At 42.8% G+C, this 22,351-nt stretch overlaps 1 pseudogene; it reads right to left on the bottom strand.

The window, feature by feature from the left end:
• Window positions 1–8,060: 8,060 nt before the first annotated feature.
• C8h15orf39-ps1 (similar to human chromosome 15 open reading frame 39, pseudogene 1) lies at window positions 8,061–11,133 on the bottom strand (annotated as a pseudogene).
• Between the last annotated feature and the right edge of the window lie 11,218 nt (window positions 11,134–22,351).

The raw sequence follows: 22,351 nt of genomic DNA, 5'->3' as shown, positions 1-22,351 counted from the left end.
AAAATATGTAGCAGGGGGACGAGGAACTGGGGATAGCCACAGGAAGGTCACAGATGCTAGGGACATGAGAGATTCCCAGGACCCAACGGGGATGACTTTAGCTGAAATATTCAGAGAAGGGGGAGATAGATTCTGTAGAGAACTACTCCAGCAGATAGGTATGGGCCCTGGTCGAGGGATGGGGACACCCACCCATCTCAAAGTTTTTAACCTAGAAATGTTCCTGTCCAAAGGAAGAACAGGGACAAAAAATGGAACAGAGACTGAAGGAAGGGCCAACCAGGGACTACCTCACCTGGGGATCCATCATATCTGCAGACAACAAACCCAACTCCCTTGCAGTGCTGAGAAAGTCTGGCCAGCAACTGACTAATGCAGATATGGATTGTGCTTAGAGACAACCATCAGACAGAGCTCAGGGAACTTGATGGAAGAGCTGGCAGTAGGACTGGAGGAGTGCAAGGGGATTGCAACTCCATTGGAAGAACAACATAGGCGGGCCTACCAGCCAGTTCTTCCAGAGTCCAGACCACCAACCAAGGAGGGTACCTGGAGGGATCCATGGCTCCAGATTACATATACATATACATATACATATACATATACATATACATATACATATACACATACACATACACATACACATACACATACACATACATATACACATACACATACACATACACATACACATACATATACATATATATATATGAGTGAGAGAGAGAGAGAGAGAGAGAGAGAGAGAGAGAGAGAGAGAGAAGATGGTCTTGCCTGACAGCAACAGGAGAGGAGGCCCTTGGTCCCAGTGAGGCTTAATGCCCAGTGTAGGGGGATGCTGGAGTGGTGGGGTAAGAGAGTATTGGTGGATGGAGGAGCACTCTCATACAGGCAAAGGGGAGTGGGGAGGTCAGATGTGGGATGGGGATCTGGTGGACGGGTAAAGAAGAAGTGGGATATCATGGGATGGGGGGTTGGTGGAGGGGGTAATTAAGAAGTGGGATATCATTTGAGATGTAAATGAATGGAATGATTAATAAAAATGATTAAATAAATAATAAATACAATAATAAAAAAAGAGGATAACATTCCCACATGTTTAAAGGAGAAAGTATATAAAAGTTTACTCAAAGCATGGGATAATATCTACTGTGTAAGGAAAATATCCAGATAAAATAAGAAAAGATCAGTGGGAGCCAAATATCACTAGTGTGTTGGATTTGTAGTTGAATTGCCTGAAGTAATATTAAGGAAATTGCTATTATTTGGTTTTCTTCATGCTGAGCAACTTTTAGTATTTAGTATCTTTTCAACTAACTACAATTGAATTTGGCCCATTATTTACTGCTATCAGACACTTTGCTGCCTTGTGCACCACAGCCCCAAGGACATGTCAAAAAACCAACCAATCAGTGACCCAACAGACAAACAACCCCAGACATAATTTTGCATACTGCAGTGACTGCTATTATGAAAACACTGATGCTTTAAGAATTTCACCAAAGAACATAAAAAATTTCATTCCAGCCTCAGTGGATATTACCAATATGATGACTGCTGAAGTTATAGAATTTTCCATCAGATGGCCTTGATTTAAACATAAGTTCAGTATCCAAATGAACTTTGAGAATCTTCCTTCAGCTATAACCTCTTTTTTTTCTTTTTCTTTTTCTTTTTTTATTAACTTGAGTATTTCTTATATACATTTCGAGTGTTATTCCCTTTCCCGGTTTCCGGGCAAACATCCCCCTCCCCTTCTTTATGGGTATTCCCTTCCCCATCCTCCCCCCCTTGCCTCCCTCCCCCCAACAATCTAGTTCACTGGGTGTTCAGTCTTAGCAGGACCCAGGGCTTCCCCTTCCACTGGTGCTCTTACTAGGATATTCATAGAGTCCAGGGTCAGTCCATGTATAGTCTTTAGGTAGTGGCTTAGTCCCTGGAAGCTCTGGTTGCTTGGCATTGTTGTACATATGGGGTCTCGAGCCCCTTCAAGCTCTTCCAGTTCTTTCTCTGATTCCTTCAACGGGGGTCCTAGTCTCAGTTCAGTGGTTTGCTGCTGGCATTCGCCTCTGTGTTTGCTGTATTCTGGCTGTGTCTCTCAGGAGCGATCTACATCCGGCTCCTGTCGGCCTACACTTCTTTGCTTCATCCATCTTGTCTAATTGGATGGCTGTTTATGTATGGGCCACATGTGGGGCAGGCTCTGAATGGGTGTTCCTTCTGTGTCTGTTTTAATCTTTGCCTCTCTATTCCCTGCCAAGGGTATTCTTGTTCCCCTTTTAAAGAAGGAGTGAAGCATTCACATTTTGATCATCCGTCTTGAGTTTCATTTGTTCTAGGCATCTAGGGTAATTCAAGCATTTGGGCTAATAGCCACTTATCAATGAGTGCATACCATGTGTGTTTTTCTGTGATTGGGTTACCTCACTCAGGATGATATTTTCCAGTTCCGACCATTTGCCTACGAATTTCATAAAGTCGTTGTTTTTGATAGCTGAGTAATATTCCATTGTGTAGATGTACCACATTTTCTGTATCCATTCCTCTGTTGAAGGGCATCTGGGTTCTTTCCAGCTTCTGGTTATTATAAATAAGGCTGCTATGAACTTAGTGGAGCACGTGTCTTTTTTATATGTTGGGGCATCTTTTGGGTATATGCCCAAGAGAGGTATAGCTGGGTTCTCAGGCAGTTCAATGTCCAATTTTCTGAGGAACCTCCAGACTGATTTCCAGAATGGTTGTACCAGTCTGCAATCCCACCAACAATGGAGGAGTGTTCCTCTTTCTCCGCATCCTCGGCAGCATCTTCAGCTATAACCTCTTAATAACCCAATCCTGCTGTTCATTCAGACTTCAGTGGTAGCTTTGAGCTTTGTCATAGCAAGTCTGCAATTGTCTGAATGAAAGAAGTTGTGATTAACAAAAGTACTAACCTTTGTAATTTGATTGGTGCTCATGTAAGTATAATAATTTATACATGAATAAGACTTTTCAGCCATGTGTATAAATATGGAAGTCATCTGTATTCAGGAATATAATTGAACAAATATAATTTGTGATGAGCAGAGTATGCTTATTAAAGCTCTGTAGGGAGGGTATTCCAGATGATTTAGAGTTAATCTAAAAGATTCTTCTCTTGTTACTAATGAGTCTCAATCTCCCATGTTGTAACAGAGATTATCTGCATTAAAAGCCAAGTTCTTCCTTCAAGGGCACAGTACTGACCCATGACCTCAAGTTAGCTCTTACCTCTAAAGTTCTAAAATTTGCAAAAAAAAGACATCAATTTGCTACCAAGAGTCCAAAATATGAGAACGTGGGAAATGATATTTGATCTTTTTTTATATTGGTGAAAACATCAGGCTTGTTGAGATATATAGAAATGGAAAGGGAAGTAAGATTAGAACAGACTATTGATGGGAACAAAGGAGAACAAGAGGGAGGAGTGAATTAAAGAAGACTGGAGAAATGTCAAAAATTCTAGAATCATACATGATTGGTCAGGTTCCAGGGTTTAGGGTATGCATTAAAGTCAAGAGCAACTGAAAATGCCTAAAAGATGAGCACATTGATGATATTCTAGGACTTCAATGAGGACACAATGAATGGGATAAGATATTTTGCCTGAGAACAGATAAAATGCAAGGAGAAACAACTGAAATCGTCTTTAATGGAGTTAGTTAAAGGGGATAAACAATGATGCATCTCAGAAGAATAAAAGGATGGATGGTGATTCATAGATGAGAAGGTCTGTGTAGAAGTCAGAGATATTAAGGTATCTGGACAACTAAAGTTCAGCAGAGTTGGGTGATGAAAAATAAGGCAGGTTTCTCTGATAAAAATTTCTATTTCAGATTTATGAAACCCAGTCTAACCCAGGTGCCTAACTGTACTGAACACAGTCATGAGCCCAGACATTATCTTGTGTAGCATTTCCTGAGATTATAAACTAGCATCTGATTTCTACAGTTGAATAGTAAGTATTGGGATAACAACGTTTTTACTTTACCCGACACCTGTTTGTTTAGATTGTACCTTGATTCTAGAACCCACCATTGAGTGCAGCAAAAACCAACAAACCCATTATTTTATATGCCATCATAGGTTAATAAAAATGAAAAAAAAATACTTCATCCTAAGTTAGTCAAATGTCACTTTTATGTAATTGACCTTCAATAAGTTTTAGGAAGAATGGAGAGATAAATGTGGTCAAGAACAATTGTATACAGGTAGGACACTTTTAAAGAGTAAATAAAATTTCTATTTTTCAAAGGGTCAAACTGAAGATGACAATCATATATAGAGGACATATGAAGTTTAAAATGGACAATATAGTTTTTAAGCAAGTAACTGTGTTCAGTATGTATGTTAGTAGATTCTTCTTTTGTGGGGTTCAAAAGGACTACAGCAGTTAATCGATACTTGGTAAACAGAATTGAAGCAAGTTTGGAAATAAACAAGAGACTCAAATTATGCCTCATTATAACATCTTAGCCCATTTAAAGTATGTGTTTCCAATAAAGACTTATTAATGCTAATAGCACACCATATAAAGAATTATTTTAAATATGACTAATTTTTCTAAGGTGCCCTATGGATTTGTGGAATTCCCCTAATATTTCTTAATACCACTGAATGAAGCCATAATTGTAGATGCCCTATTTTCTTCACACCCAACATAGAGACTTCTTCCAACACCTCTGCCTGCAGTCCATTATTCATCTGAAATACTGGATAGTCTTAGCAAAAATCAATGAAAATGACTTTTAAAGGAGTAAGAGGCTCATCATAGGGAAGATGTTATAATTCATGGTAGTATGTAACTATGTCTGAACTATAACATCCATGTAAGGATAAGAAACTACTGGGAGATGGGCATTGGGTCAACCTTCAAAACTGTTCTTAAGGAGTCACAGTAAAAATAAGGTGGCAATAAGTTGATAGCAGCATGCCTGGGTAATTGATTTTATAAAAATGTTTTCAACAAAGTAAAGACATGAGATTTTCTAAAGCTATGGCTGGAAGGGTTTGTGATGATTAAGTGATGAGGTGTTTTCATTCAGTTTACTCTCATTGTTTTGGAGATAACCCTCAAGTTTTGACAGTTTTAAAGTTATCACCACATATTATTTCAGTACATATATCTATTATGACTTACGATGGGGCTTAAGATATAGATTATGTCTGAGACAGGGATGACAATTTAGGTTCAATGCAGTTTGGCAATATATTCTGTATCCCTATGCTTTATTCTAGTATGATACTGATGATGATATATGGAAAATAGAATCCTTATTCACTATTGTTGATCATGTGAATTGATATGGATACTATAAAAGCCACTGTGATCATGCCTCAAAAATTTTAAAATTGATTTGCCATAAGATAAAATTACACCAATCTTGGCTATAAACCCTAAGCACCCCTACATATTACTACAGACATATATGCTAATCCATGTTTACTGATCTTCTATTCCTAATAGCCAGAAGTTGTAAGGAAGCCAGATATCCATAAACTGACAAAGTGATGCTGAAAATGAGGACATTACCAGCTGCTGGACCAGGTAATGAGAAGAAAAGGCAAAACTTCAGGAGAAAAAAATCTCTTTGGTTGGTGGATCTGGGAGCACATATATTGCCTTGTCTGGACTCAGTGGGGGTGGGTGCATCTAACCAGTACAGAATTGATGTCCCAGGGAAAGAGGATTGGGGCACACAAGGTGGGTGTGACTGGGTTCGGCAGCTATTCCATGGCTTTGATGTCTCCAATATTTAGGGGTCTTCAAAGTAATCCAGGCTTCACCCACACAGCTTCATACACTGGTCAATCTGGGCCTCAATGCAGTGGCACCCCTGACATGCATTGCCTCAGTGACTTTCCTTAGTCATTTAAGGAGTTTCTATTACACTTTCTTCTAACCTAGACTTGAAGCCAGAGACACATGTTCAGTGTTGCCAAGCTCTCATGATTGTTGGAGCTGGAATATGGCCTTCTTGTTCACTACATCTGTATCAAATGTAATTCTGTTTTCAATGGTTTTCTTCATTGCTTAAGCTTTTCTTTAGTTCCTTTTAACAAATTGTGATTGTTTGCATATGCTTGGCCCAGGAATTGGCACTATTAGAAGGTGTGGCCTTGTTGGAGGAAGTGTGTAACTGTGCAGATGGACTTGGAGACCCTCCTCCTAGCTGCCTGAGGATGCTCAGTCTGATCCTGGCTTCTTCCGGGTAAAGATGTAGAACTCAGCTCCTCCTGCACCATGCCTGCCTGGATGCTGCCATGCTCTGCCTTGATGATAATGGACTGAACCTCTGAACCTGTAAGCCAGCCCCAATTAAATGTTGTCATTTAGATGACTTGCATTAATCATGGTGTCTATTCACAGCAATAAAACCCTAACAAAGACACAAATTAAAAGCTTAAGTGGGATGGGATCTTGCCCTAAGGTTACCATTTCCTTACTTTATTCCATTAAGTATCAAGCTTTTCTTTAAGATTTTTATCTTCTTGAGCAAAGGAGAAATATTTCATTGAAAAAGGAGTAAAGATTCACAAGAATAATAGTAATTTTAAGAGTTCTGGGACATGATTAAGAATCTCAAACAAATCAGTAGCCTTCCTCTACTCAAAGGATAAACAGACTGCGAAAGAAATTAGGGAAGTGATACCATTCACAATAGTAACAAATAATATAAAATACCTCGGTGTGGCTCTAACAAAGCAAGTGAAAGATCTGTATGACAAGAACTTCAAGTCTCTGAAGAAAGAAATTGAAGAAGATTTCAGAAGATGGAAAGACCTTCCATGCTCGTTCATTGGCAGGATTAATATTGTAAAAATGGCCATCTTGCCAAAAGCAATCTACAGATTCAATGTAATTCCCATCAAAATCCCAACTCAATCCTATCTTTCTATCATAGAGATAGAAAGAGCCATTCACAAATTCATTTGGAATAACAAAAAGAAAAAACAAAACAAAACAGGATAGTGAAAACTATTCTCAACAATAAAAGAAATTCTGGGGGAATCATCATTCCTGACCTCAAGCTGTATTACAGAATAACTGTGATAAAAACTGAATGGTATTGGTACAGACACAGACAGGTATATCACTGGAATAGAATTGAAGACCCAGAAATGAACCCTCACAGCTATGGTCACTTGATCTTTGACAAAACAGCTAAAACCATTCAGTAAAAAAAAGACAGCATTTTCCCCCAAGACAACCGAAATGTTTTAATAGCTGTCCCCCAGAGCCCACTCTCCTCAAAAACTTAAATAAAACAGGAACTTGTCAGCTACCAGCTGAATTCAGCCCACTGGAGGGAGGTGACCCCAAGGGCCTTGGGAAACACCATGAGTGCCCAGTCTAGAACTTCTCCCAGCATTGAGCTCATACAGCCTGTCAAGTCCAGTCCCTGTAACTCCCTTGGCTGTAGAAGCATACAATTCTACACAACCCTACTGGGGTGCGAGATGCAGCCCAGGTAGGTCACAGATATGAATCCAGAACAGAATTAGGCTCTTCAGGCCAGCCCAAGTCCAGCCCCCTGCACCTGCTGCAGCCTGGGGAAAGAACTGTATGAGTCATACACATTGTACCATGTACCTCTAAGGTAACTGGGTCCCAAGACACATGAGGGATTGATAAGAATGTTCTCAATCTTGTTATTGCACAGGCTAACTGAGGTCACAGGCCTATCCTGGGCAAGAAGCAAACCAAAGCATGGTAGTTGTATTTCAGACAACATCCCTAGAACAACTTTTGTGAGGTAGGCTATGTTGTCTTATGCTACAAATCGGGAACAAGGGCTCATGAGAGGTGAAGTGTTTGCCCAGAACATAGCAGTCAGGATTTAAGGCCAGGTGGGGTTGGTTGCAATGCCCACAGGTTTTCTCAAGGGAAACAAACTCTTCTAACAAAGATCTTTAAGTTAAAAGTTCAGGAAGTCTCTGCCTAGCCTTATATCCACTCCTAGCCTTGGGAAGCTAGATGTCAGGACAGGTTCACAGTGGTCCCCAGATGGGTTGCTGTCCCAACAGCAATAGTAACAGTGCTACAGATTATGGGTCTGGCTACACAAGAGCTAGAGGTGAGGTGAAGGCCAATCTGCTCTGGAAACTTTGTGGCCCCAAGTAGGCAGTGCCACACCATTGAGCCAGGCGGTTTCTAATAGGTTGTAGAAGTGGGCCCTTAGGGTATGACCTGGTGGGCTGGTGCTGGCACCAGAACAAGGTGGGGGATTACATAACCCTTCCCCAGTGGTGGTCTTTGCTTTCTTGGGGTCAGGCATTGGTGTCTTCCTCCCTGGCTAATTTACCGTACCAACTTACAACTTCCGAGCCAGGACTTGGCTTTCTGGCTCATCTCTGGTCACCATGGGTTCTAATGGGGATTAAGTTCTGGTAAAGGCACCTGCTACTCATTCACACAGTTCCAGTTGCTACAGGGCTGTCCTGTGCTCACTCAGCTGGTGTCAGATACAGTCATGCCATTGTAGGCCCAGCAGGTCAGGCTAGGTTTCAGGCAGGTGACACAGTGCTAGCAGCTTCAGCATTCATGAGGAGCAGCCCTGTAGGGCACATTCATTCAGTATACCCTTCTCTAACAGAGTGGTGATCCGTAGTTGTGCATGGTGGTCCTGCAGCATATAGTTCACAGAAGCCTGTGGCAGATTTGGAAAGAGAGACGCCTTCACCAGATGGATGGGCACGAAGATAGCAGCAGCCTGTACTACATGAGGGAAGGGGCACTATTGTGTGCACAGAAACTTACGCAGCTGGGATAGCAGTTTGCCTAGTAGCCCTGAAACCACTCTGGCAGTTGTGCTACACAGTCTGGCCCCATCACCCAGTTGTCCCAAACCACTCACACAGTTTCTCTGGTGGAGAATGGGCCACAGAGCCAGAGGTGGAATCACAGAAGGATGTGTGCATCCCTGTAAAGTGCTGTTCTGGGGAGTCCACTGGGGCTGCAATGGGAGCTTAAGCAGAGGCTGCAATAGGGCCTGAGAATGGAGCAGGAGCTGGTGATGGAAGTGGAGCAGAGGCTGGGGCTGGGGAGGCCATGGCTATGGCTGGTGGGCTAAGCGGGCCAGGTTGAAACATGCTACCGGCAAAGATTGAGTGAGAATCTGCAGTCCTGTGGGCACAGATTGGGGGTTAGATGCAGGCTGTACAGGGGAAGGGGCAGGGACAGTTACAGGAGTGAGGGTAAGGGGACATGGGACCATAGCTGTAGGTAAGGGTGCAGGAGAGAGTATCTTGAATTTTCGGAACATGAAGGCCACAGAGCTGTGGAAGTTGGTCCTTGGTGTGACATCTGCAGTTACTTCAGGTATTTCTGTGACTATCTTTTTTAGGCCAGGCATACCTGACACTGTGTTTTCTATACCTGGCCCATCCACAGCTTCACTGGATTTATCATGCACCTCAGGACTAGGGACCTTGAGAGGAACACCCTCTGCCATTGACTTTTTCACACTGGCAAGTCGAGAGCAGTGAGGCCTGGAGTCTCCATCCTGAACAGGCAGAGTCCCCTTGCAATCTTTGTATTGGGTCTTACTGGTGGCAGGGGCTGAGTCCTACTCAGATCTGGGCTTAGGTATCGGCACATCCAGGTAGTCATGGTAGAGGGGTCAGACTAAAAACATTGTCAATCACAGGCATTGGTGGAGAGCTGAGAGGTCTAGCATCCTTCTGTGGAAGAGACTGGTGCTCCTTGGCACAGGGATACAGTGCTGGTGAGGTGCAGGGAACTGGACTGTCTCGGATAACAATAGGTACTCCAGGACGCTTATTGGGCCTGAGCTGGAGTTGTTCTTTCCTCCAGCGGGGCAGCCACATCTCTAGAGTTTCTGGCATTGGCTTCTCTGCAGGTCTCATGGCTCAGAACATGGCTGGCTGGCTGGCAAAGGCTGGCATGTTTGCTGGAAGGCACCAGACTGTGGCACAGGCTGCACACTGGTCTGGGAATGGGAAGGTGGGGTGCCCCCAAGCCTGGGGTATGCCCATAGAGAGAGATGTCATTCCTGGCATAATAAAAACCCAGAGTTTTGGGGACAAAGTCCAGTGGGTACCTTGGAGCAAAAGGGGCTCCAGCTTGATCCCTTGTGAAGGTTCTGGGAGGGGTGCATAGGAATATAGATAACTGTCTATCCTAACAGGGGGCATGTAGGGATTCCAGGCTGCCTGTTGCCTCAGGTAGGGGCTTCTCAGTCCAACAGCTTGGTACACAGCCCTTTATAGGCTCCTAGAGGCAGAAGTTGGAGCAAAGATATTTTCTGGGTGGTGACAAGATGGAGGGCAAGCTAAGTCCTGTAGGGGTAGGGGCAGTGGATAGTGGGCTGGCACTGCATCCTGGCAAGGTTGTCCTTGGGGCTGTGCAAGCTGGATCAAGGGAATGGAGGGCCCCTCAGACATTGCTTGCTTGGGAACCTCAGAATAAAGACCAGTGTACTTGGAATCCAGGAAATCTGTGCTTTGGATAGTTTGACACTTCTCCAAGAATGCCTAGCATGGGGGAAAAGTAAGGGAAGAGTCCCTGCGCAGATGGTAACCCATGCAAGAATGTCCCATCCAGGGGCTGACCCTTGCTAGGAGCTGTAGCTAGAGAACAGGGTGGGTCAACAGAAGGCAGCAGGGGCCCTGACACCAGGGTCCAGACAACATTCAGTGGTCTCTTTGTTCCCCCATCTCCGAGGCAAGTGGAGAGTCCAGAATACAACGGGCTGGGGTAGACGGGCTTGGGTGCTACCAGAGGTGGGCCTGAGTACACATGAGCCTGGGGACCAAAGGGCAGGAGCTCACTGTAATCTTCTATCTTTTCAGAGCATTCAGATGGAGGATGGTAGGGCAGGCAGTTTGTCAGTAGGTTGTTACCCTGAAGCGGGGATCCTGCCTCACCAGTGGGGTACAAGGATGAATATGGGGTCCAGGATACCAACTTCTCAGATGCTGCCTTGGAAGTACAGGAGGAGAGCAGGAGAAGTATGCACCTTTGTAAATCCAGGCATCTTGGTACCTAGCAGAAAAGGACAGACCTTGTCCTGTCCCTGGATCTGGCTCCAGGCAAGGCAGCTTGTCATAAATCATAGGCCCCAGAGACCCCAGGGGCCACTTCTCTGCCATTACTGTGAAGGTGTCAAGCTCTCCAAAACCTCTGCTACTTGACTTGCTGACATTCAGAGCACCAAGCTTCTGGCAGCTGCCACCCAGAGCAGCAGCTGCATCCTCCAGCACCGCCTAAACTGAGGGTCCCTGTCCTTCTGGCCTTGCACAGGAAGTCCCAGCAGGCAACTAGCACAGAGGTACATTCCCCACTGCCATTCCAGAAATGGTGCTGGTTCAACTGCTGGTCAGCAGGTAGAAGAATACAAATCAATATATTCTTATCACCTTGTACAAAAGGTCAAGTCCAAGTAAATCAAGGATATCCACATAAAACCAGATACAATGAAACTAACAGAAGAGAAAGAAGGGAAGAGCTTGGAACACATGGGCACAGGAGAACACTTCCTGAACGGAGTATCAGTGGCTTATGTTCTAAGATCAAGAATCAACAAATGGGACCTCATAACATTGCAAAGTTTCTGTAAGGCAAAGGACACTGTCATTAGGAGAAAACAGCAACCAACAGATTGGGAAAAGATCTTTACCATTCCTATATCTAATAGAGGGCTAATATCCAATATATACAAAGAACTCAAGAAATTAGACTCCAGAGAATCAAATAACCCTATTAAAAATGGGGTACAGAGCTAAACAAAGAATTCTCAACTGAGGAATATCAAATGGCTGAGAAGCACCTAAAGAAATGTTCAACATCTTTAGTTATAAGGGAAATGCAAGTCAAAACAACCCTGAAATTCCACCTCATACCAGTCAGATTGGATAAAATCAAAATCTCAGATGACAGCAGATGCTGGTGAGGATGTGGAGAAAGAGGAATATTCCTCCATTGTTGATGGGATTGCTAGCTGGGACAATCACTCTCGAAATCAGTCTGGCAGTTTCCCAGAAAATTGGACATAGTACTACCTGAGGACCCAACTATACCACTCCTGGTCATAAACCCAAAAGATGCTCCAACATATAACAAGGACACATGCTCTACTATATTCATAGCAGCCTTATTTATAATAGCTAGAAGCTGGAAAGAACCTAGATATCCTTCAACAGAGGAATGGATACAGAAAATATGGTACACTTATATAATGGAGTACTACTCCGCTATTAAAAACAATGACTTCGTGAAATTCTTAGGCAAATGGATGGAGCCAGAAAATATCCTGAGTGAGGTAACCCAATCACAAAAGAACACACATGGTATGCATTCACTGATAAGTAGATATTAGCCAAAAAGAAGCTTGAATACTCACAATACAACTCACAGACCATATGAAACCCAAGAAGAAGGAAGTCCAAAATGTGGATGCTTCCATTCTTCTTAGAATGGGGAACAGAATACTCACAGGAGGTAGAGGGTTGGAGGGACTTGGGAGGAAGAGAAGGGGGAGGTGAAATGGGGGGACTGGATCAGGTATGGGAGGAGACAGGGATGATATACAATGGATCAGGAATTTGGTTCTTTTTTTTTTTTTCTTTTTTTTTTTTTCCGGAGCTGGGGACCGAACCCAGGGCCTTGCGCTTCCTAGGTAAGCGCTTGGATCAGGAATTTGAACGGAGATGTGTAGCAATGGGGTAGGGGGAACTGGAGGTAGCCACCAGCAAGTCCCAGATGCCAGGAAAGCTAGAGGCTCCCAGGATCCAACAGGGATGAGATAAACTGAAATGCCCACAAAGGAAAGAAGAAAGAGTGGAGCAGAGACTGAAGGAAAGACCACCCAGAGACTGCCCCTCCTGGTAATCCATCCCATATACAGACACCAAACTATTGGTGATGCCAAGAAGTGCTTGATGGCAGGAGCCTGTTATAGCTGTCCCCTGAAAGGCTCTGCCAGAGCCTGACAAATACAGAGGTGGATGTTCACAGCCAACAATTGGACTGAACATGGGGACCCCAATGGAAGAATTAGAAAAAGGTCTGAAGGAATTGAAGGTGTTTTCAATTCCGTAGGAAGAACAACAATATCAACAAACCACATCCCCCAGAACTCACAGGGAGTAAACCACCAACCAAAGAGTACACATGGAGAGACCCATGGCTCCTGCAGCATATGTAACAGAGGGTGGCATTGTCTGGCATCAGTAGGAGAAAAGACCCTTCTTCCTGTGAAGGCTTCATTCCCCAGTGTACAGGAATGCCAAGGTCATGAGGTGGGAGTGGGTCCTTGGGAGGGGAAGCACCCTCAGAGAAGCAGGGGGATGACATAGGGGAGTTCTGCAGGGAAAATCTGGAAAGCGGATAACATTTGAAATATAAATACATAAAATATCCAATAAAAATTAAACATAAAATTACTATTGAAATATTTTATATTAGGTTTTCATAGTATATCTTCAAATAAAAAAAAATCCAAACCTAAGAATTTCTGGTACAAAGTAGAGAACTCAGCTACTAACTAAAACATATTAAAGGTAACCAATAGAATTATAGGGAAGAAACCCGTGGATCCCGGCCTGCAGCAGCTCTCTGCTCCCAAACCCCGTGGGAGAGAGACCTCACCGCCTGGACAGGTGGGAACTCCTGAGGCTGCAGAGCAGAAGAGACCACCAACACTGCCCACCCCTGCCCAAATCCCTGGCCCAAGAGGAAACTGTATAAGGCCTCTGGGTTCCCGTAGAGGAGGGCCCAAGAGCAGCAGGACCGCTGCGTCTGAGACACCGCCAGAACCTGAAGGGATCTACCAAATAAACAGTTCTCTGCACCCAAATCCCATGGGAGGGAGAGCTAAACCTTCAGAGAGGCAGACACGCCTGGGAAACCAGAAGAGACTGCACTCTGCACACAGCTCTGACGCCAGAGGAAAACACCAAACGCCATCTGGAACGCTGGTGCACTGAAGCTCCCGGAAAGGGCAGTGCAGATCTTCCTGGTTGCTACCCCCGCAGAGAGCTCATAAGCAACACCCCACGAGCAAACTTGAGCCTCGGGACCACATGTAAGGCCAACTTTTCTGCTGCAAGCGACCTGCCTGGTGAACTCAAGACACAGGCCCACAGGAACAGTTGAAGACCTGTAGAGAGGAAAAGCTACACACCCGAAAGCAGAACACTCTGTCCCCATAACTGGCTGAAAGAAAACAGGAAAATAGGTCTACAGCACTCCTGACACACAGGCTTATAAGACAGTCTAGCCACTGTAAGAAATAGCAGAACAAAGAAACACTAGATAATCTGATGGCAAGAAGCAAGCGCAGGAACCCAAGCAACAGAAACCAAGACTACATGGCATCATCGGAGCCCAATTCTCCCACCAAAACAAACATGGAATATCCAAACACACCAGAAAAGCAAGATCTAGTTTCAAAATCATATTTGATCATGATGCTGGAGGACTTCAAGAAAGACGTGAAGAACTCCCTTAGAGAAACACAAGAAAACATTAATAAACAAGTAGAAGCCTACAGAGAGAAATCACAAAAATCCGTGAAAGAATGCCAGGAAAACACAATCAAACAGCTGAAGGAAATAAAAATGGAAATAAAAGCAATCAAGAAAGAACACATGGAAACAACCCTGGATATAGAAAACCAAAAGAAGAGACAAGGAGCTGTAGATACAAGCTTCACCAACAGAATACAAGAGATGGAAGAGAGAATCTCAGGAGCAGAAGATTCCATAGAAATGATTGACTCAACTGTCAAAGACAATGTAAAGCGGAAAAATCTACTGGTCCAAAACATACAGGAAATCCAGGACTCAATGAGAAGATCAAACCTAAGGATAATAGGTATAGAAGAGAGTGAAGACTCCCAGCTCAAAGGACCAGTAAATATCTTCAACAAAATCATAGAAGAAAACTTCTCTAACCTAAAAAAAGAGATACCCATAGGCATACAAGAAGCCTACAGAACTCCAAATAGATTGGACCAGAAAAGAAACAACTCCCATCACATAATAGTCAAAACACCAAACGCACAAAATAAAGAAAGAATATTAAAAGCAGTAAGGGAAAAAGGTCAAGTAACATATAAAGGCAGACCTATCAGAATCACAACAGACTTTTCACCAGAAACTATGAAGCCAGAAGATCCTGGACTGATGTCATACAGACCCTAAGAGAACACAAATGCCAGCCCAGGTTACTGTATCCTGCAAAACTCTCAATTAACATAGATGGAGAAACCAAGATATTCCATGACAAAACCAAATTTACACAATATGTTTCTACAAATCCAGCACTACAAAGGATAATAAATGGTAAAGCCCAAAATAAGGAGGCAAGCTATACCCTAGAAGAAGCAAGAAACTAGTCATCTTGGTAACAAAACAAAGAGAAGAAAAGCACACAAACATAACCTCATATCCAAATATGAATATAACAGGAAGCAATAATCACTATTCCTTAATATCTCTCAACATCAATGGCCTCAACTCCCCAATAAAAAGACATAGATTAACAAACTGGATACGCAACGAGGACCCTGCATTCTGCTGCCTAAAGGAAACACATCTCAGAGACAAAGACAGACACTACCTCAGAGTGAAAGGCTGGAAAACAACTTTCCAAGCAAATGGTCCGAAGAAGCAAGCTGGAGTAGCCATTCTAATATCAAATAAAATCAATTTTCAACTAAAAGTCATCAAAAAAGATAAGGAAGGACACTTCATATTCATCAAAAGAAAAATCCACCAAGATGAACTCTCAATCCTAAATATCTATGGCCCAAATACAAGGGCACCTACATACTTAAAAGAAACCTTACTAAAGCTCAAAACACACATTGCACCTCACACAATAATAGTAGGAGATTTCAACACCCCACTCTCATCAATGGACAGATCATGGAAACAGAAATTAAACAGAGATGTAGACAGACTAAGAGAAGTCATGAGCCAAATGGACTTAACAGATATTTATAGAACATTCTATCCTTAAGCAAAAGGATATACCTTCTTCTCAGCTCCTCATGGTACTTTCTCCAAAATTGACCATATAATTGGTCAAAAAACGGGCCTCAACAGGTACAGAAAGATAGAAATAATCCCACGCATGCTACCAGACCACCGCAACCTAAAGCTGGTCTTCAAAAACAATAAGGGAAGAATGCCCACATATACGTGGAAATTGAACAATGATCTGCTCAATGATAACCTGGTCAAGGAAGAAATAAAGAAAGAAATTAAAGACTTCTTAGAATTTAATGAAAATGAAGGTACAACATACCCAAACTTATGGGACACGATGAAAGCTGTGCTAAGAGGAAAACTCATAGCGCTGAGTGCCTGCAGAAAGAAACAGGAAAGAGCATATGTCAGCAGCTTGACAGCACACCTAAAAGCTCTAGAACAGAAAGTAGCAAATACACCCAGGAGGAGTAGAAGGCAGGAAATAATCAAACTCAGAGCTGAAATCAACCAAGTAGAAACAAAACGGACCAGAGAAAGAATCAACAGAACCAAAAGTTGGTTCTTTGAGAAAATCAACAAGATAGATAAACCCTTAGCCACACTAACGAGAGGACACAGAGAGTGTGTCCAAATTAACAAAATCAGAAATGAAAAGGGAGGCATAACTACAGATTCAGAGGAAATTCAAAAAATCACCAGATCTTACTATAAAAGCCTATATTCAACAAAACTTGAAAATCTGCAGGAAATGGACAATTTCCTAGACAGATACCAGGTACCGAAGTTAAATCAGGAACACATAAACCAGTTAAACCACCCCATAACTCCTAAGGAAATAGAAGCAGTCATTAAAGGTCTCCCAACCAGAAAGAGCCCAGGTCCAGACGGGTTTAGTGTAGAATTCTATCAGACCTTCATAGAAGACCTCATACCAATATTATCCAAACTATTCCACAAACTTGAAACAGATGGAGCACTACCAAATTCCTTCTATGAAGCCACAATTACTCTTATACCTAAACCACACAAAGAGCCAACAAAGAAAGACAACTTCAGCCCAAATTCCCTTATGAATATCGACACAAAAATACTCAATAAAATTCTGGCAAACCGAATCCAAGAGCACATCATTCACCATGATCAAGTAGGCTTCATTCCAGGCATGAAGGGATGGTTTAATATATGGACAACCATCAACGTGATCCATTATATAAACAAACTGAAAGAACAAAACCACATGATCATTTTATTAGATGCTGAGAAAGCATTTGACAAAATTCATCACCCCTTCATGATAAAAATCCTGGAAAGAATAGGAATTCAAGGCCCATACCTAAACATAGTAAAAGCCATATACAGCAAACCGGTTGCTAACATTAAACTAAATGGAGAGAAACTTGAAGCAATCCCACTAAAATCAGGGACTAGACAAGGCTGCCCACTCTCTCCCTACTTATTCAATATAGTTCTTGAAGTTCTAGCCAGAGCAATCAGACAACAAAAGGAGGTCAAGGGGATACAGATCGGAAAAGAAGAAGTCAAAATATCACTATCTGCAGATGATGTGATAGTATATTTAAGTGATCCCAAAAGTTACACCAGAGAACTACTAAAGCTGATAAACAACTTCAGCAAAGCGGCTTGGTATAAAATTAACTCAAATAAATCAGTAGCCTTCCTCTACACAAAAGAGAAACCAGCCGAGAAAGAAATTAGGGAAACGACACCCTTCATAATAGACCCAAGTAATATAAAGTACCTCGGTGTGACTTTAACCAAGCAAGTAAAAGATTTGTACAATAAGAACTTCAAGACACTGAAGAAAAAAATTGAAGAAGACCTCAGAAGATGGAAAGATCTCCCATGCTTATGGATTGGCAGGATTAATACAGTAAAAATGGCCATTTTACCAAAAGCGATCTAGAGATTCAATGCAATCCCCATCAAAATACCAATCCAATTCTTCAAAGAGTTAGACAGAACAATTTGCAAATTCATGTGGAATAACAAAACCCCAGGATAGCTAAAATTATCCTCAACAATAAAAGGACTTCACGGGGAATCAATATCCCTGAACTCAAGCAGTATTACAGAGCAATAGTGATAAAAACTGCATGGTATTGGTACAGAGACAGACAGATAGACCAATGGAATAGAATTGAAGACCCAGAAATGAACCCACACACCTATGGTCACTTGATTTTTGACAAAGGAGCCAAAACCATCCAATAGAAAAAAGATAGCATTTTCAGCAAATGTTGCTGGTTCAAGTGGAGGTCAACGTGTCGAAGAATGCAGATGGATCCATGCTTATCACCCTGTACAAAGCTTAAGTCCAAGTGGATCAAGGACCTCCACATCAAACCAGATACACTCAAACTAATAGAAGAAAAACTAGGGCAGCATCTGGAACACATGGGCACTGGAAAAAATTTCCTGAACAAAACACCAATGGCTTATGCTCTAAGATCAATAATCAACAAATGGGATCTCATAAAACTGCAAAGCTTCTGTAAGGCAAAGGACACTGTGGTTAGGACAAAACGGCAACCAACAGATTGGGAAAAGATCTTTATCAATCCTACAACAGATAGAGGCCTTATATACAAAATAGATAAAGAACTCAAGAAGTTAGACCGCAGGGAGACAAATAACCCTATTAAAAATGGGGTTCAGAACTAAACAAAGAATTCACAGCTGAGGAATGCAATGGCTGAGAAACACCTAAAGAAATGTTCAACATCTTTAGTCATAAGGGAAATGCAAATCAAAACAACCCTGAGATTTCACCTCACACCAGTGAGAATGGCTAAGATCAAAAACTCAGGTGACAGCAGATGCTGGAGAGGATGTGGAGAAAGAGGAACACTCCTCCATTGTTGGTGGGGTTGCAGACTGGTACAACCATTCTGGAAATCAGTCTGGAGGTTCCTCAGAAAATTGGACATTGAACTGCCTAAGGATCCATCTATACCTCTCTTGGGCATATACCCAAAAGATGCCCCAACATATAAAAAAGACACGTGCTCCACTATGTTCATCGTAGCCTTATTTATAATAGCCAGAAGCTGGAAAGAACCCAGATGCCCTTCAACAGAGGAATGGATACAGAAAATATGGTACATCTACACAATGGAATGCTACTCAGCTATCAAAAACAATGACGACACCGCCGGAACCTGAAGGAAACATACCGGATAAACAGTTCTCTGCACCCAAATCCCATGGGAGGGAGAGCTAAACCTTCAGAGAGGCAGGCACGCCTGGGAAACCAGCAGAGACTGCACTCTGTGCACATCCAGACGCCAGAGGAAAACACCAAACGTCATCTGGAACTCTGGTGCACGGAGGCTCCCGGAAAGAGCCGCGCAGATCTTCCTGGTTGCTGCCACAGCGGAGAGGACTTAGGCAGTACCCCACGAGCAAACTTGAGCCTTGGAACCGCAGGTAGGACCAACTTTTCCCCTGCAAGAAACCTGCCTGGTGAACTCAGGACACACAGAGGCAAAATTCCTCTAGGACCGGGCACTTCCTGTGTTTACCGGAAGTCCCACACCCGCAGATCCCGGCCCGCAGCAGCTCTCTGCTCCCAAACCCCGTGGGAGAGAGACCTCACCACCTGATCAGGTGGGCACTCCTGAGGCTGCAGAGCGGAGGAGACCACCAACACTGCCCACCCCTGCCCATATCCCTGGCCCAAGATGCAACTGTATAAGGCCTCTGGGTTCCCGTAGGGGAGGGCCCAGGAGCGGCAGGACCCCTGCGCCTGAGACACCGCCGGAACCTGAAGGAAACAGACTGGATAAACAGTTCTCTGCACCCAAATCCCATGGGAGGGAGAGCTAAACCTTCAGACAGGCAGGCACACCTGGGAAACCAGAAGAGACTGCATTCTGTGCACATCCAGACGCCAGAGGAAAACACCAAACGTCATCTGGAACCCTGGTGCACGGAGGCTCCCGGAAAGAGCGGTGCAGATCTTCCCGGTTGCTGCCGCCGCGGAGAGGACTTAGGCAGTACCCCACGAGCAAACTTGAGCCTTGGAACCACAGGTAGGACCAACTTTTCCCCTGCAAGAAACCTGCCTGGTGAACTCAAGACACAGGCCCACAGGAACAGCTGAAGACCTGTAGAGAGGAAAAACTACAGGCCCAAAAGCAGAACACTCTGTCCCCATAACTGGCTGAAAGAAAACAGGAAAACAGGTCTACAGCACTCCTGACACACAGGCTTATAAGACAGTCTAGCCACTGTAAGAAATAGCAGAACAAAGAAACACTAGATAATCTGATGGCAAGAAGCAAGCGCAGGAACCCAAGCAACAGAAACCAAGACTACATGGCATCATCGGAGCCCAATTCTCCCACCAAAGCAAACACGGAATATCCAAACACACCAGAAAAGCAAGATCTTGTTTCAAAATCATATTTGATCATGATGCTGGAGGACTTCAAGAAAGACGTGAAGAACTCCCTTAGAGAACAAGTAGAAGCCTACAGAGAGGAATCGCAAAAATCCCTGAAAGAATTCCAGGAAAACACAATCAAACAGTTGAAGGAATTAAAAATGGAAATAGAAGCAATCAAGAAAGAACACATGGAAACAACCCTGGACATAGAAAATCAAAAGAAAAGACAAGGAGCTGTAGATACAAGCTTCACCAACAGAATACAAGAGATGGAAGAGAGAATCTCGGGAGCAGAATATTCCATAGAAATCATTGACTCAACTGTCAAAGATAATGTAAAGCAGAAAAAGCTACTGGTCCAGGAAATCCAGGACTCAATGAGAAGATCAAACCTAAGGATAATAGGTATAGAAGAGAGTGAAGACTCCCAGCTCAAAGGACCAGTAAATATCTTCGACAAAATCATAGAAGAAAACTTCTCTAACCTAAAAAAAGAGATACCCATAGGCATACAAGAAGCCTACAGAACTCCAAATAGATTGGACCAGAAAAGAAACACCTCCCGTCACATAATTGTCAAAACACCAAACGCACAAAATAAAGAAAGAATATTAAAAGCAGTAAGGGAAAAAGGTCAAGTAACATATAAAGGCAGACCTATCATAATCACACCAGACTTTTCGCCAGAAACTATGAAGGCCAGAAGATCCTGGACAGATGTCATACAGACGCTAAGAGAACACAAATGCCAGCCCAGGTTACTGTATCCTGCAAAACTCTCAATTAACATAGATGGAGAAACCAAGATATTCCATGACAAAACCAAGTTTACACAATATCTTTCTACAAATCCAGCACTACAAAGGATAATAAAGGGTAAAGCCCAACATAAGGAGGCAAGCTATACCCTAGAAGAAGCAAGAAACTAATCATCTTGGCAACAAAACAAAGAGAAGAAAAGCACACAAACATAACCTCACATCCAAATATGAATATAACAGGAAGCAATAATCACTATTCCTTAATATCTCTCAACATCAATGGCCTCAACTCCCCAATAAAAAGACATAGATTAACAAACTGGATAAGCAATGAGGACCCTGCATTCTGCTGCCTACAGGAAACACACCTCAGAGACAAAGACAGACACTACCTCAGAGTGAAAGGCTGGAAAACAAGTTTCCAAGCAAATGGTCAGAAGAAGCAAGCTGGAGTAGCCATTCTAATATCAAATAAAATCAATTTTCAATTAAAAGTCATCAAAAAAGATAAGGAAGGACACTTCATATTCATCAAAGGAAAAATCCACCAAGATGAACTCTCAATCCTCATCTTCGGTTGGTTTATATACAAGTGTGCAATTTCTAGGCTTGAAAGTAAAATGATGCTATCTGGTGCTGGATAGAGGAGCCGTATTTTTTATTATGGCAGCTTGCTATTTTTGTAACATGGTGATTTGGTTGAACACAATAAAGTACAGTAGTAACTGATCTCCCCTTCTTCCTGGATGAGTGAGGAGATGATTAAATGTTGATGTCAGCATCCTTGAGCATATTCAGATGAGCTTCTGCTTCTGTTGAAAAGGATGCTGTGTTTGATTGTGGTCCGAAGCTTTGAAGCACTACTTGGCATCTCCTTCCTTGGAGGTCTCACTGTTTAAACATAACAGATTTGATAGCTTGTTGGTAAGGTGAGGTCCAGCTTGTCTCCACTAGGTCATCGTCATGTGAATCCGGTGGTTATACGGTTTTGTTCTAGGGATATTTCATTTTTTTAATAACGGTTTTAGCTGACATTCATGGAGAGAATGAATCCTTAGAAGTGTGCCACTAGTGAAAGGAAATCCTGTCTAGAGTATGTTTCTTTACAAAGCTGTGTCACACCATCCTTTGGGCCCTCTGCTGGAAAAGTAGAATCAGGTCTCAAATAATGCCTTTTAAATTGTATCCTCTAGTATTATAGATG

This window comes from Rattus norvegicus, chromosome X (genome assembly GCF_021556685.1).
Source record: "Rattus norvegicus strain SHRSP/BbbUtx chromosome X, alternate assembly SHRSP_T2T, whole genome shotgun sequence".
Classification (NCBI taxonomy): Eukaryota; Metazoa; Chordata; class Mammalia; order Rodentia; family Muridae; genus Rattus; species Rattus norvegicus.
The sequence above is the reverse complement of the archived record's forward strand: the minus strand, read 5'-3'. Positions and strand labels throughout refer to the sequence as shown.